At 33.0% G+C, this 16,902-nt stretch overlaps 1 protein-coding gene across 1 annotated transcript in view; it reads left to right on the forward strand.

Moving 5' to 3' along the window:
• hfw (leucine-rich repeat domain-containing protein hfw) overlaps nt 1–16,902 on the forward strand; it is a 147,567-nt gene that overhangs the window by 638 nt on the left and 130,027 nt on the right. The gene's annotated exons all lie outside the window — the stretch shown is intronic.

A 16,902-nucleotide genomic window follows, 5' to 3' on the forward strand; every position in this document is an offset into this window, starting at 1 on the left:
CAAATCTACGAGTTTCGCCCTTCACTTATAGAAGATTGGACGTAACAATGTATTTTTTTGGAAAATTTTATTTTTTATATTATTTAGATTATCATGTGTATTTTGTAACATTAAAAATAATAAAAACTACTGCTTTTTAATTAAAAAACGTATAACTAATTTTATTTGTTGAAATTTAATTAATAAAATCTTTAAATTATCACATTTGAAAATTTATTAAAAAAATGCATTATTAAATTCAGTTATATTAATCAGATTATTTATTTCATTTATATTTACAATTTGAATCCAAGTAGTTTATTTTATAATTTAATAATGAAACTATTAAGAAAATATTTATATTTTTCGATACGTATAAAAATTAGTTTTATTTTTATATGAAAAGAATTACCTTTTTTAATTGAAACTACGTAAATTAACGAAAACATAATTATTTCCAACAAATCAAAAAATATTGCTGTATTATATTTTATTTTTGGAATATGATCAGAAATTTTAGGATTAAGGTTATGAATTTGAGTTCAATTAGAATTAACAAATCCACGTTCTTTGATTGGTAATGATCAAATGTATAATTCTTTAGTAACTGCTTATGCTTTTGTTATGATTTTTTTTGTTACACCTGTAATAACAGGAGGATAAGGCAACTATTCAATTTTTTTGACTATAGGAATTCCAGATATAGCTTTTTCTTGAATAAATAATCTGAGATTTGGACTTTTACCTCCAAGAATTATATTACTAATTTATAAAATATTTGTTGAATCAGGTACTGAAACTGGTCTAACAGTGTATCATCCTTTATCTTTAAATGTTTTTCATATAGGGCCATCTGTAGTTTATCCATTTTTTCTTTGCATATTGCTCGACCTTCATCAATTATAGGATCAGTTAATCTTATTTCTGCTATTTTAAATATTACAATTTTTAAATTAGAAATATTACCATTATTTGCATAAGTAATATTATTACCAGAAATTTTATTATTATCATTACCTGTATCAGTAGAAGTTATTACTATACTTTTATTTGATCGAAATCTTAATGCTTCATTTTTTGATCCTATAGGAGCAGGGGATCCAGTTTTACATCAACATTTATTTAGATTTTTTGGTCATCCCGAAGTTTATATTTTTATTTCACCAAGATTTGGATTAATTTCTCATATTATTTGTAATGAAAGATTAAAAAAAGGAGTATTTAGGATTATAGAAATAAATTATGCAATAATTCATATTAGATTATTAGGTTTTATTGATTGAGTACATCATATATTTACTATTAGAATAGATGTACACACTCGAGCTTATTTAACATCAGCTTCTGTAAGTATTGCTATTCCTACAGTAATTAAAATTTTTAGATGATTAGCATCTTCAAATAAAAGAAAATAAAAATTAAATATTACAAATTTATCACTTTAAGGATTAATTTTTTTATTTACTTCAAGAGGTTTAATAGGAGTTATACTTTTTCAGTTTTTCAAGATATTATTCTTTATGATACTATGCAGTTGCTCATTTTCATGATGTTTTATCTATAGCAGCAGTGTTTTCCTATTTTTAGAAGATTTATTTATTGATATCTAATAATGTTTGGAATTAGTATAAATTAATTAATGTTCAAAATTCAATTCTTATAAATACTATAAGGAGTGAATATAACATTTTTTCCTCAAAATTTTTTAGGTTTAAGAAGGATACCTCGACATTATAGAGATTATCAGATTCTTATGTATGTTGAAATATAGTTTCTTCAAGTGGTTCATTAATTTCTTAAATAAGAACTTTAATTAAGGTCATTTAATTGAAATTGTGTGAACAATTGTACCAACTAAAAAAAAATTTTTTCTTAGCTATTCTATCATTAAAAAATTTATATTTAAGAGATGAAATTTGTAATCTTTATTTTTAAATTAAAGTTTTAGGTCACCAATGATATTGATTACATGAATATTCAGACCTTCAAGATATATAGACTGATATGTTACGTGAGAAATGATGGCTCCAGGGTGCTCATGGAATAAATACAAGGAACCTTATGTTGAGTCGTTTATTAATCAATACGCGAGAGAAGAGTCGCATAGTACATGGGCGCCTTGAAGATCGAACCGTTTCCTTCTGCGTTTACCCTTTGAGAGAACCTACAATACTTCATCTCCTGCCTCTCACCTATACTTTCCTTCTCTCCCACTAATCCCACTATCTCTGTACAGTGGGTCCAGATGCGCCTACGGACGCTTAGCTATGCCATCGTACGTAACACGTCTGAGGCTCCGTCGCAGTCGTCCTCGTCAGCGCTCTTCGTCTCCTAATTTCCTATATATACCAAAAGTGATGTGGTTGTATAGTGTTTTTTGTATTGTTTGTGAATACCCGAATCATAGAAGTAAAATCTTTTTTTACTTCTGAGTTATTGTTTGCCGTTATCATAATAATGATAGGTATTAATAACATTCCTATTATCATTATCATCATTAATCTTAGAATTATTATAAGCATTATCATTACTATTATTCTCAATTAGGAATGATTTCGTATGCGAGATCGACGTACATTTCTGGCTTCTGGCGAAGCGCCTTCGACCGCCGCGCGCTGAAGTTGATCTCGTGTTTCAGCTAGTTGAACGACCCTTTGTACCTACTGTAGAGTTATTGATTGTAGTGTTACTGCGCCCGAGAAAAGGGAGATAGGAAATTAATGGAAAGTAAGAAAGTTATCATACTTATATACATACGTGTTTACATCCACGCATATTTTTGTGATTGCCTATAGTGCTTTAATTCCCTTATATTTCGTGTTATATCTACGAGTATATTTACAAGCTTCTTGTACCTGTGTTAACTTTCACTTGCTCATTACGGTGCTATATAGATACAACCAAAAGGAGTGTGAGTTATTATAGATGCATAATTTCCGACGGTTTTTCCCAAATTACTGACATCATTCTTGTTTCCCTTACCACGGTTTCCCACTCATCTCCTTCCCGTCCTCATTAGCTGGTTAGGATGCAAAAGAATGATCGCTGTGTTGACGGAACAGGTCTTTCATGCCTCGCTAGTGCATCCTTTGCCTTTGCTCAAAAGGGCGATTTATTCAACACCAGCCTTCACTCTGTTGCGTGCTGCGTGGTCATTTTTCTCCAGTTTGATGATGGAAATTTCTAAAGTTACCGTTACTAGTTTTGTAAACCGACTGGTAAAATTTATCAAACTTTGATTAGGCATGGACCATCTGTCCCAGTTTTTTGCTTCTGATAGTAGCTTATGCGGCAACCTCCAGGGTACTGTGCTTGAAAAGAGTTTTTTGTGCCGATGCTGCTCTCTTGTAAGTACTTTTTTTTCTATCTTTTCTTTTTTTTCTATCTGTAAAATGTTTTCCTATTGTAGTTGGTTCCTGTATTTGTGTGCTGGAGTGTGACCCGTGTTGGGCGGTTTCAAGGTGCGCAACTCATAGTTTTTCAAGACCCTACAGGGATGGCTCCTATTCACTGCCTGAGACACGGTTCGTTACGATTACTTCACGCGTATTTTTTCATCTGCTCTTAATATTGTCCCAATTAACATTTTTATTTCCTTGTCGTTGATTGCAGCTAGGAACGCGTCTGATCGTTGACTTTTACGCGTTTTTTGGTCTAACGGCACCCTTGTTGTTACCTGGGTGATCTGGCGATGCGATTCCCTTACCCTTCATTTGTTATGGATATCGCGGTAGTGTAGCTACGTGTGACGTATAGTTCTCCGGTATAAAGGCGTTCACGGTCGTTTTCAAGATGTCTTGCAACCCGCGTGCTTGGGAACTGGAGAGCAGGTGCTGCGAAGACATTCGTCACTCGCTCGTAGTTGGTGCTACCTACGCCGTCAGCCTTAGTTGCTCCTGCCACCGCTCTTTTCTGGTCATCGTGGTCGATGTCGTTGCTGATGATCCGGCTAAGTATCCACTGGAGCAGTGCCCCGCTATCTGGGCAAGTCTCTTGTTCTTCCTCTTTTCATGTGATCTGCCACTAGCCCGCGCCGTCGAGCCTGTTCTGCTGCAAGTTTGTGCTTGTTGCTGATATGGTCGACAAGCTCCTCCTTTAGAAGGCGTCCCAAGCGGTGGCATAAGGAAAAGAGGATCTGAATTGTATTCAAGAGGGCAAGGAAGGAAAAGGGATTCTTGACCGCGTGTTTATTTTGATTGTGGCCGAGTGCCGGAAAAATAATAATAATTTTAAAAAATCATAAAGAATAAAATGACAATTCTTCTCATAGTACCCTGTGTTTTCTTTAATCACATACCTCACAATTTTCTTGGTTATTGCATGTTAATTTTCGTACAGTCGTGAGTATGTTTTTTTTTCTTCAAATGCACAGTAATACTTGTTAAATATGTGGTTGGTAATATTTTTTTTTTTACATTTTAGAAAAATATTGTCAATTTCTTGATCATTTACTTATCCTTTCTTTCTTTAACTCGTTTAATTTATTTTCTCAAGTATTATCATGTACGCTTGACTATTTAAATCTTGACGCTTTACACTGACTTTTCTTTTCTTCTTTCTGTTTTCTACATTCGTTCAAAGTTATTCGTATTTTAGACTCGAGATTCATAATCCATATAGTTTATTTGGCTGTAAAAATTAAAAAAACATATAATTATGCTGAAAAGTACCGTGCGTTCCTTATACCATAAAATAATCGTTGGCCATAAGGAGCGGTTGATTTGCAGTTTCTCCCGTGTAATTTATGAAAAGGGCCATTTTTTAAAGATAATAGGATTTTAAACTCTCAAAAACATATTTAAAAAAATATTTTTTCTCTTGTCGCACAACTTTGCTACCAGAGCAACAAAGTCCTGGAGCTTAATCTCTACATTTTTTATTGCTACAAAAGTACAAATATATTTTCTTCTTATTTAAAAACCTGAATTTAGATTTTTTAAGATTTAAGAGATTACTGTGAGGATAAAATGAAAAGCTGATCTCTCACGTAATGGATTCTTTATTTGTCGATTTTGAGGCTGCTGTTCCGATCTAGATAAATTTTCTGCGTCGGTTTCTTGACGCCTGAAATTGTATTAATTAGATACATTTGAAGTTTTCCTTCCAATTCACCCTTTTGCGACTTTTGTGACCCTTAAAGGCTATTTTCTGTCACTTTGTTACGTTCTAATATATTTGTTGGCAAGGTAGTTCCACTTCCGATTGCCCTGAAAAAGACCGGTTGGCTTCTTAAGTAAACTGTTTCCTGACTAAAGCTTACAGCAATTGTAACTGCCTGGATACCTAAAGGTTATCTTATCTAGCCTGCTGTTTAAGCCCCAGACTGATCGGGAGAAAAATTACAAAGTCCGAAGCTTTGGAGCTAGTTGTAGAGATCTTTCCCAACGTCTTCTGGTATAACGTCGGATACGTTGGTGTCTAAAGCACTTTTTTTTGCAGACTCAGTTGTTTTGATAATCTAAGGTGGAGAGATTAGTACAGATTGGTTCGTGATGCTTTCCCGTTGGAGACTCTCGTTGACTCAAGTTTTTTTTCCTTCATAGCTGTTAGGTTCGCCCAGCACAGACCTTGGAGAGGATCGGTGATTCCTGGTTGAATGCTTAGAGTCGAGAGGGTAATATAGGGTCGTTCGTTACCAGGGTTCCCTGCCTTGCGACGAATAACTGTGCTCGTGACGTCTGCCAGTTATTGACTGACTTAGTTTAATAGTGGCCGGCTTTACATAGCCTTTGAGTTTACGAATAGTCTCCAGAAATCGTTGTAAGCATGTATGTGTTGGCAAGGTAATTTAAACTTAGGTGGCCCTTAAAAGGACCGATGAGATTGATGATTAAATAGGGAACGTAAATGCTTACATTGGCCCTGAAAAGGGCCAATGGTAAAATTTCCAGTCATTCCTTATCATTATTCTTGATGATGGAGAGCCAGCTGCGGTTAGCTTGACTTTTACCCTCGAAGTCTTTGTGGACGGAGACCGTACATGAGGTACGTACGCCGCTGATCAAAAAATATTGCCTTCGGGTGGTTCCCCGGATCACCAACCACTCATCGTTAGTCGGGAAAATGTAGGGATGCCGTTTGGAACACGACCACTGAGAAGGAAGCCGTTATGGCTGCCCATGCCCCTCAGGGCTGTTTTTCCTGGCTTACATTGGTAGTATAAAATTTTCTGACGGCGCCAGGCCAGATAGTAGTTCAGCCATATAAGGTCACTATCACTTGAACAGGTACGTAAACTGAACTTTCTTATACTATTCGGCTATGACAGATACTGTATAAGCGGAAAAGTTAGTGAGTCTCCGTCTCGGACAATCCGAGAGCTTTGAAGCTCAAAATGTCAGTTCCGACCCTATCAGTTCTAACCCCCTGAAATTCATAATCAATTGTAGTTAAGTTTCTATACATTTTGGTACGTATACCAAGTTTGGTTGAAATGGGTTGATTTTTGAAAATTTCGTCCGCTATCTTGGATCTGCCATTTTGAGTTTGGCAAATTTAACTTTAGATTCGTGATCAGCGGCCCCAAAAATCCCTGTATACAAAATTTTGTACGAATCAGTAAACTTCAACAACGTATTATGTGTCCAGAGTATTTTGACCATCAAAAATTGCTCTATATATAGCTAAAAAACATATATATATACGAAGTCGTTACACATCCGAGGGAAACGGATCCTTATAGAGAATCCTATTACGAATAAAATAAGCCTAAAATCAATTTTTTTGAGTCAAAATACAGGGGAAGCACGAATTTTGACCATTTTTTCAGCTTTTGAGACCACTGTACGGCGGGCCTGGAACGTTTTCCCACATACCCTTGCTCTCATCGTGTCTCGTCCGAGTTGTATCCACGCCGTACAGTAGATTTTGCTTACTACAATCATTATAAATTTACTTTTATTCTAAAACGCCTCCTTAAATTTATATTACATTTAACATTTCTCCGAATTTTCGAACTTATTACGTCTTAATGGCTTTGTCATATCTGCGACATTTTCATTTGAATCAAATTTTACCAAATCAATTAAATTTTTTACACAACTCTCTTTTACAAAATAATAATGTGTTTTAACATATTTGAAACTTGTTGTAAAACTCCGTAGTAATACGGTACCGTATTTCGCAAGACTTGTATAGCACCATTGTTGCCTTCATAAATTTTAATAGGCTCTTTGAACTCAATTTTGGAATCACTTGAAATGTTCTTAATCACTTCCAGATAACGCAACATACTTAGCTTCAGTTGACGATTTAGTAATACTATTTTGTTTTCTCGATCTCCAAAAAATTACCGTATAAGCTTATAACGTAACCTGCACTGTGGTAAATTGCCTATTAACTACATCACGAGCCCAATCAGCATCAACATAACAATCAATAAGATCACCTCTATTATCCCTTTCATAAAGTAATTTGAAATCTTTTGTCAAAAATAAATATTTCAAAATTCTTATAGCATATTTAAAACGTGTCTTATCATAACTATTTTGGAATCTACTCAAATAATTAACTCAAAAACTAACATCAGGTCTTGTCCCTGAACTTATATACAACAAACATCCATTTAAGTTTCTAAATTTAATCCCTTCACATACTGATTGTGCTGGTTCTAGTTTTAAATTTTGTTCCGTCGGAATTGCAAACAATTTTAAATTTTTAATATCATATTTATTTGCGAACATTTCAATATATCTTTTTTTATCAAGTGTTATTTTTCCTTTTTCATAATTGTAATCAATGTTTATACCTAAATAACTCGTAATCTCTCCTAGATCTTTCATCTGTAATCTTTTTGACAACAAGCCTTTAATATAATTAACTTTAGTTTTATTTTTACCACAAATCAATAAGTCATAAGTAAACAAAATTAAATAAATAGTTTTATTTGCATCAGTTAATACATATAGACAACAATCATTTTTACTTCTTACAAATCCTAACTTTTTAATGTAAGGGTAATTACGCCGTAACTGTCTCAGATTCGGTTTAAATTTTTTGGTTTTTCGAATTGAACGTTATAAATATATTATGGCTGATTATCGCTTGTCAGTATGTAAAAAAGAATTATCTACAATGAATTTGCTACAAACTATTAGTGGCGAAACTTATACAGCATTTATGATTTTGGGTGGGGGTTGGAACTGACCTATTTGTAAAAAAAACTTAAAATTCGTTTTGTAACTGTAAAAGTCTCGAAAAAAATTTGTATGGATACATTTTAACATGTCCATTTTAATAAAATAATTTTTGAATGGTTTATTATTTTTTTTACAATTTAAACTTAATATTTTTAATTTTTAAATTGAAACAAAGACTGCAACTACATACGAAATATTTAATTCTCACTGATATAAAAAAAATTTCTCTACAATAACTTATTAAAAAAAAGTTTTCTTTATTATGAATTCTAGTAATAGTTAACATTTCATAAAAATATTAACAATATTTTAACATTTTAACACATAATTTTTCATCAACTATTAACTTAGTCCTATACTTAATTATAATTATTTGATTCAAAAATACAGTTTGCTAAGACTTCTAGTAAAAAAAAGATTTATTTACTCAATAAATATAGTCAGCTTCGATTTACGTCGTTTTGGGTACTCTGCTACTCCACCTCAAATTAAAATTTTCCGATGTATCGTCATCCTGATTTTTTGGCTCTTCTTTGAACACTGTTACCGAGACACATACAAATAAAGTTTCATAACTATGTAAATAACAAATATTCAATGATAAGAAGTCGAATTTCTAATGACTCAAAACCTAAAAATATATAGAAACTTAACTACAATTGATTATCAATTTCAGGGGGTTAGAACTGATAGGGTCGGAACTGACATTTTGAGCTTTAAAGCTCTTGGATTGTCCGAGACGGAGACTCACTGACTTTTCCGCTTATACAGTATCTGTCATAGCCGAATAGTATAAGAAAGTTCAGTTTACGTACCTGTTCAAGTAAACCTAGTGGCTGCTTTAGGGGAGAGTCGGAACTGACCAAAGTATTTGTGCACACAAAAAACGAGAAATGATTCACTCGCCAGTCTCGGCGATTTTAATTTTTAGCGGCATTGGCCAGTGAAATTTTCTAGTGTTAGTATGTAATTTGAAAAATGACCGTGAAGGGACGTTGCAGAAGTAAATTAAGCGTTTTTCAAAGCTATTTCTAAACTGATCATAACATTCATATAAATCGAGGAACAAAAATAATGCATTATATGTTCTTACTTATTTGCTAAAAGTATTTGTAATTTCAGTATAAATATAATCTATAATAACTAAAGCTTATAATGTCGGTGCAAAAATTCTGGAAAAAAGCTTTATTTTGGCATGCGAGAGTCTTTTGTTTGAAAAGTTGAGTTTTGGACAGGGGTTGGAACTGACGTTTTAAGGTGATTTTTGCAATTTTCTTCGTAAAAGAGACAAAAAATCGGTTACATCTATAATCATTCGAGAATTTATATTATTTAATATGTCTTGGCACTGCAAGCATAATTAATTTTAGTTTTAAAACGTCGTACGAGCTCTGGACACGATTTGAGGCATAATACATACTCGGTACATTAGCATCTGCTAGTAGACATCGTGACATATTCATAATATCCCTATTGTATTTTTCTGCCGTCCCATTTAACTCATAAACATACGGTGGGCATGGTTCAATTAAAATTACTTTTTCTCCCACAAAATTATAAACATCTTTATTCAAATATTCTGTACCATTATAGCACCTTAATATTTTAACTCTTTTTCCAGTCATTTTTTCTGTTGTATTAATATAATCAATGAAACGATCATAAACCTCACTCTTTGATTTAATTAGAAGAACTTAAATTATCTTGCTATCATCATCAATAAAAGTCAAAAAATATTTATCTCCATTATAACCCGTTGTTATATGGGGCCCACTTAAATCAGTATAAATTACTTCCAAAATTTCCTTTGCCCTTTCTCTATTATCCTCGAAAGGCAAATTATGCATTTTATTTTCAATACAAATTTTACATTCAAAATAGTCAGACTCAATATTTTCTGGTAATCCATCTAGTAATTGTTTATCACACATTATTCCTAAATAGTTGAAATTGACATGGCCCAATTTTCTGTGAAGCTTTTCTTTTTCTGTCATTAATTTTTCAAATTTATTTGTCATATTTCATTCTTTTCTTATTACAAAAATATTTAAAAAATAAATATCGTTTTTCTTATATGCAACTGCAATTAGATCTCCTAATTTATGATAAATTTTAGAAGCGTCACACTTTTAAATAACTGTATAATTATTTGTAACTTTACCATAGCTTATCAAATTTCTATTCATTTCTTTAACATATAAAACGTTATTCAATTTTAGTTCTTGATTTAAATCATTAAAAGTTACTAAGATATTTTCTACTTTTGTTGCTTTCAAAAATCGACCATCTTCCACTTTTACACTAACTGGTACTCTTAAGTCAATACATTCATTATAAAACTCATTATTTACCATATGATCAGAGCAACCGCTATTGAATAGCCATTCAATACTATTATCGCAAATATTATTGGCCTCAACATTTAAATTTTCTTTTAAATCTTTTATTACGTCAGTACGAAAACTATTTTACTGACCATAACCTGTATTTTCGTTGAGCTGATCCTGGCCTTGACGTCACTGTTGCTGCTGCCAACTGCCGCTATATCCTCTTCCAGCTCCTCGACTGCCGCTGCCACGGTGCTGCCAATTCTGTTGCTGCAAACGCACGCCTCCATGTTGCTGCACGCCACCCCTTTGTTGTTGCTGTTGGCGCCCACTTCCTCTCTGCTGTGTACCGCCACAAAGTTTCCCCGAATTCTCACTTTGCCTCATGTTCGTGCTTGTACACTGAGCCTGGAAGTGTCCCATCTTGCCGCACTTAAAATATGCTTTTTCTTTTTTCCTCTCTAACTTAAACACACTTGTATCTTTGTTACTTCTTTCTTCTTTCTCTATAATTTCAAGCATCTTGATTTCACTTTTAACAAATTCTACTGTCTGGTCTGATTCTTTCAAAACGTCAATCAGATCACCAATGTAACTTAATGAACTTGGCAAAGTTTTTAACATATAACTTAATTTTTCTTTTTCACTAATCGTTGCACCTGCACTTTTTAACTTATTTATTAGTTTTTCAAACTCCGTGAAAAACACTCTTGATTCTTCAAAACTTTTTAATCTTAATCTTTCCAATTTGTTCCTCACACATATTTGCAGTGCAGTAGATCTTTTTAAGTACATCTCATCGAACTTATTCATTATGCTTGCGGCCGTTTCTTTGTCCTTGATAAATTCAAATTGGTTCCTTTTCCTTTTCCAGATTCTTCTATTTCTTCAAGAACAAACCTTTTTACTATCAATATATCAGTGATCACTCTTTTACACAATTTTCTCAAACTTTTTTTCGTTGGATAAACACCTTTTCTAAACTTTTCAGTTTCATCTATGCACGTCTCTTCTCTGAAGTTCACGGCCTCCAAAGAGAACCATGAAAATCAAAATTAAAATCAAACAACACTGCAACCACGGATTCGGCTACCATGTTGATAAAATAAATATATTACGAGATAGCAAACACAATCATGAGAACGGATTAACTAATATTTAAGTTTATTCAATATAACGAATAAAAATTAATAACCATTCTTACAGTTACTCTCATGAAACTGAGAGAGACACGACGCGAGCGTACGTACCCGGCAACGGCCATAGTCCATCTGCCTATTATCTCCTTCCTATATAATTATACTCTTGCTCTCATCATGTCTCGTACGAGTTATATCAACGCCGTACAGTAGATGTCAGTTACTACAATCAATATAAATTTACTTTTATTCTAACAGCTGTATACATAATACATATATGATATTTAATTATATATAAATGTATACTTCTATGTAGCTATATCTACGGGTAGTACACTTTACCAAAAAAAGCTATATATACACGACGAAATAGTTATAGTTACCGTTTATACGAATATATAGATGTACAAGTTCCACCGTATGTATGTGTATGTAGAGAGTGAAAGAGAGAGAAGGAGGCCTCAGTGGTAGGGTGAACAGCAACGGAGGAGTGGATCAGACTTTTCGTTGCATATTTCCCCTCATGCGGTTGTTTCACTTCCCGCCATAAGATGTTTCACATCAAAAAATTAAGCCTAAGGTCATTGATATTGGTTGATAATTTGAGCAGACAAATAAGAACCACAAGATAACAGAAGTGATACGTCACTACTGGTTAGCGTAGTTAAAAACTAAGATAGTAGTTTTTATTTTAAGAATGAAGTTCTTTTTCTCGCGTTATGAGTTTTGGACGGATGGGGGCCAGACCAGAAAAAGTGTAACAAGACTTTTTTGACCCTGCTATAGTTATACAGCTGTGTATAAAGCTATATGAGTGATTCTGCCGTAAGTGGCCAAATTCGTGTACAGAGCTCATGCTACTCCAAAAAACTAAAACTGAATATTTAAATTGCGTGAAGTTATGTTAAAAGTGCTAAACTTTCTTAGAAAAAACTGTCAAGCTCATACATTGACTCCTCAAAGGGATAAATAGAAAAATGTAGTCAAAATATCACTTCCGTACCTTGTCCCAATCTCAATTTCACACCTAAAAGCAACTACTTAGAAAAAAAGAAGCTTTTCTGCCACGTCCTCGCACATACATTGTCAAGTATAGACGTTGTATGTTACATTCATGCCATCGCAACATTTATTTTTAATCTATCAGCAAGAGTTTTAACCAAATTTCAAATGTCCCATAGTTCGAACAAAAATGTCGGTTATAGCGAAAATCACTTTGAAAACCACACTGTTGCATTTTGTTACATCTTTTAATGGTCACTTTTCTAGTCTCACATTATAAGAAGACTAACGTACAAGCAAAAGCTGTCAAAAATTCTAATCTTTTTAATTGAAACACATTTTAATTTTCAATTTTCGTGTGTACAAAAATTTTTGTCACTTCCGTTCCCTCTTGGCTCCAGCACTCTGTTACTCATACAGGTAAAGAAGATTTTTTTTGTACTGTTTATTGGAGACAGATGTTTTGTAAGCGGAAAACCATTCATGTTAATTCTACGAGCCGTAATAGTACTCCAAAGCTCGAAATGCCACTTCCGAACCTATTACTTCCATACCCCTCAGTAATGAAAGTGTCTCTTTTTCTAGCTTTCGTGTATCGGAACTTTACGAAACTTTTTCTCCAGTATTGTTGGTATAAAATATGAGACACATGTCTCGGCGTTTAGTCTAATTGGCCTTTTTTGAGAGATACATCGATGAATATCGATTCCACTTCCAACACTAGTAGGTGGTCTAAAATAGGCTTAAATGACTGTTGAAACAAAGCTCTATTGATTGAAAAAAAAAAAAAAATTGCTGAATTTGGTGCCAGTAATCAAAAGTTATGGGGATTTATTTTTTAAATTACGAATTTCCGGCAAAAACCTACGAAATCTCATTTTTAAAGATTTTTATAGCTCCTCTTTAAACAGCTATAACTTTTGAACGGAGTCATTAAATGAAACAAAATTTGTTTTTAATCGATAGGGTTCGATCTTAGCTTTCATTTAATCTTGGTTAGAACACTTTAACTACGCAAATAGCTTAGCTACACGCATCAGAAGCAGACGAATTTTTTTCGATGATTGACTAAAATTGACTTATAAAAAAAACCATGTATTTTTTGACCCAAAAACTTTGTAGTAGAATCGCTTTGGATATTTGTTATGGGTGTACTTGTTGTGGGTCATATTTGAGGTAGAACTACTATGAATAAGAATTTTTTTAACCAACTTTTTTTTAAACGATTTTTCAATCATTTAAACTTAAATTTTGAGCTACTTACGGCAGAATCACGCAAATACATTGCCGCACGCAGCATTCTCTGTCCACGCACGCATCGAAGGTGCATTTCATAATAGGTAAATTCGTGGGATTTATTTCTAAGAGTGACAAACTTATAGACTGATGAGATCATATTTGAAACAATTCATTGTATTTTGAATGTCATAGCCTAATACTCGAATGATTTGTATGGACTTGCTTAAGCCATCTACGAAGAAAGAATTATAAGTACTTAAGGCTGTTATGAATTTTCACTATACTTTTATACCAAAAAAAAGAGAGTAAAATCATTGAAGCAAAATAATGTTTGAATATTATTAACTTTTTCATAAATAATGAAGGTGTTTATTTAAAGGTACACAGTTCATAGAAAGTGCATCAGTAGCTGAACGCCTGCATTCAGTTGTAAGGCCATTTTGTTCAGCTTTAAACTACAACGCACTACTAACCTACAACTCCTAATCTTTTTGAGGAGACGTATTTTTATTCACGAATGTTAATAACACTTTGTTATTTATTATGTGCAATATTCAATACTCATTATCAACTTATAAGGATTATTTATTTGTTTCAATTTTTATACGTTCATGTATGAGTACAACGAAGGGCATATGCGTAATCATTTACACTGTATCATATGAACTGTATACCGCAAACGTCTACCGAAAGGGAATAAAACTTCGTTCTAACCGAGGGTCCGGAGACCCCTCATGGCTGGTTTTTCTTGAATTCTGAATCCAAATTGTCAAAATTAGAATGGATGCATAATTTAGAGTGTGGAGAATTCTCATCATTTACTATTTTTTAAATATAGCTCTTTGTTCAATAAAAAGTACAATAACAAAATCTAAACGCCTCAATCGATACAAAGCTCTAACAAAATCTGGATAACCCAGAAGAAATCAATATACCTGAGCAGAAAATAAAGTAGGGATTTGATTAGTCCCTTTTTGGATAATCCTTTTTTTGTGATCAAGCCCTACTCCTACTGGTCATGCTTTTCTAATCAGGAGCTTTAATTCTACTTTAAGGATCGTTTGCATGAGATATTCGAGCATGCCTGTATACATGAGTGCCTACATGTATATGAGAAAATCCATAAAAAATATTTCATTTTTATCCTCTATTTTGATAAAAAAAAAATTTTTTTGAGGCACACCTTCGGATTGGGCTCATTTTATTCGTAATCCCATGTACTATGAGGAAAAAATTTTGAACACAGGTTTCAGTGAAGGTGACACCCTTTTTCCGCGATTGACATGTTAAAATTATAGCTATATCCATCACACATCGATGGCCTGGACGAAGGAAAGCTTAGCTAAGATTTCTCCATGTTATTTTAAATGGCTTCATCTGAGCTAAGCTTTTATTCGTCTAGGCCGTCGATATATAGATATTATATTAACATATAAATCCCGAAAAAAAGGTATCACCCTCACTAAACCTTGTGTTCAAAACTTTTTCCTTATAGTACATCACACTACGAGTAAAATAAGCCTAGTTTCAAGGGTGCGCTGGAAAAAATTTTTTTATTTAAATGGGGGACAAAAGATGGATATTTTTTGTGGATTTCCTCATGTATAAGTCAGCTGGATGCAAAGATTAACAGTATTTTTTTGTGTTACACTAAGCCTCCACCATTTGATTTCACTCCATAATTTACTTTATTGTATTAAGAAAAACAAATGTGTGAATAGTAAAAATAATAATAAAAAAATAATGCACCTAAGTTTACATAGTAATTATTTTCCAATGGTCCATTTTTTTAAGGCGCAAAAAGTTTTTCAGACTTACTGAAGTGTTAACGATCATTAAGTTGTAATGTCCACGTAATTTCCCTGCTGTTATAAAATTTAAGTGAATTTAATATTTAAGATAGTGAAAATACAACTTTTTATATGGATCTTATAGAAGTATACTATTCTTGAGTTATTTTCAGTATTGCTAACGTGCACTTACTCTGTAAAAAACAAATAATGAAGTCTTAAAAAAAAGAGTTCACAGAAAACCAGCTATCTTCCTTTTCATAGCATCATCACTGTCAGTTGCAGCGCCATCAGCATTTACTGTCGTAAATTTCTGTACCAGGTGTTGAAAGAATAGCCAGCGCCAGAAAAATTCCAAAGACGTCCAAGTGCAAAAAAATAGATAATTGCTGTTTGCTGTACATGAATTATATGTCAGCCCTACCAATATGACTGATGTAAAAATTTACACCTAAAATAAGTTATTCATTATTCGCCTGGACTTCTTAACTAATGAAAGTAATGATGTAAGTATTAACGTTAGTACTAACGTAAGTGAAAACGTTTGAATTAACTTTATTATCATACGTAAGTACTAACGTAAGCTGACGTAAGTACTTTTGTGTGCAAACTTCCGATAGTTCTTACGTTAGTACTAATGTAATAACTCAAGTGCCGACTTACGTAAGTACTAACGTAAAAACGTACTCGATTTTGTAAAATGGGGAGGCACAGCATTATAAAGGTTGGGTATAAAATTATAGGTAAATTTGAAAAAAAAGACGTGGTTAAGCTCAAGAAAATCGAACTGCACTTTAATTTTGCAAGGCCTGTGAAAACAAGTACTCATTGTGACTGTACATCCATAACCTTATAAGTCCGGGATTCTGGCATTTATGATTAAAATTTTATCTTTTTATTTTACCTGTGAATATGCATGAATCGAAATTTCACAGAGTGATACTGATGTATTGCAGGATACTTTTACCACAATTCTTCAGTTTATATTAAATATCAGTTTAGTAAATGCAAATATAGGGGTAAACGAGCGTATTATTGTGGTACTCTTAAATAATGCGTATTTTTTAATGAAACTGATGAGTTATGGTGAGTAAGCACTTGAAATTATTAAATCAAGTTATAGAGTACCTAATTCATTGAACTTCATTTCCAAAATAGCCTTAAAAACTTAACATTTGCATAACAAAAAATCATGTCCGCAATAACTGGTGCACACGTAACCTCTTTCACTATGATGGTATTATTGAGGATACTGCGTTGATTTAGCATTGAAATTAACTACAATAAT

This window comes from Copidosoma floridanum, unplaced genomic scaffold (assembly GCF_036245765.1).
Source record: "Copidosoma floridanum isolate Cflo_tuat_1 unplaced genomic scaffold, Cflo_Japanese_pri ptg000026l, whole genome shotgun sequence".
Classification (NCBI taxonomy): Eukaryota; Metazoa; Arthropoda; class Insecta; order Hymenoptera; family Encyrtidae; genus Copidosoma; species Copidosoma floridanum.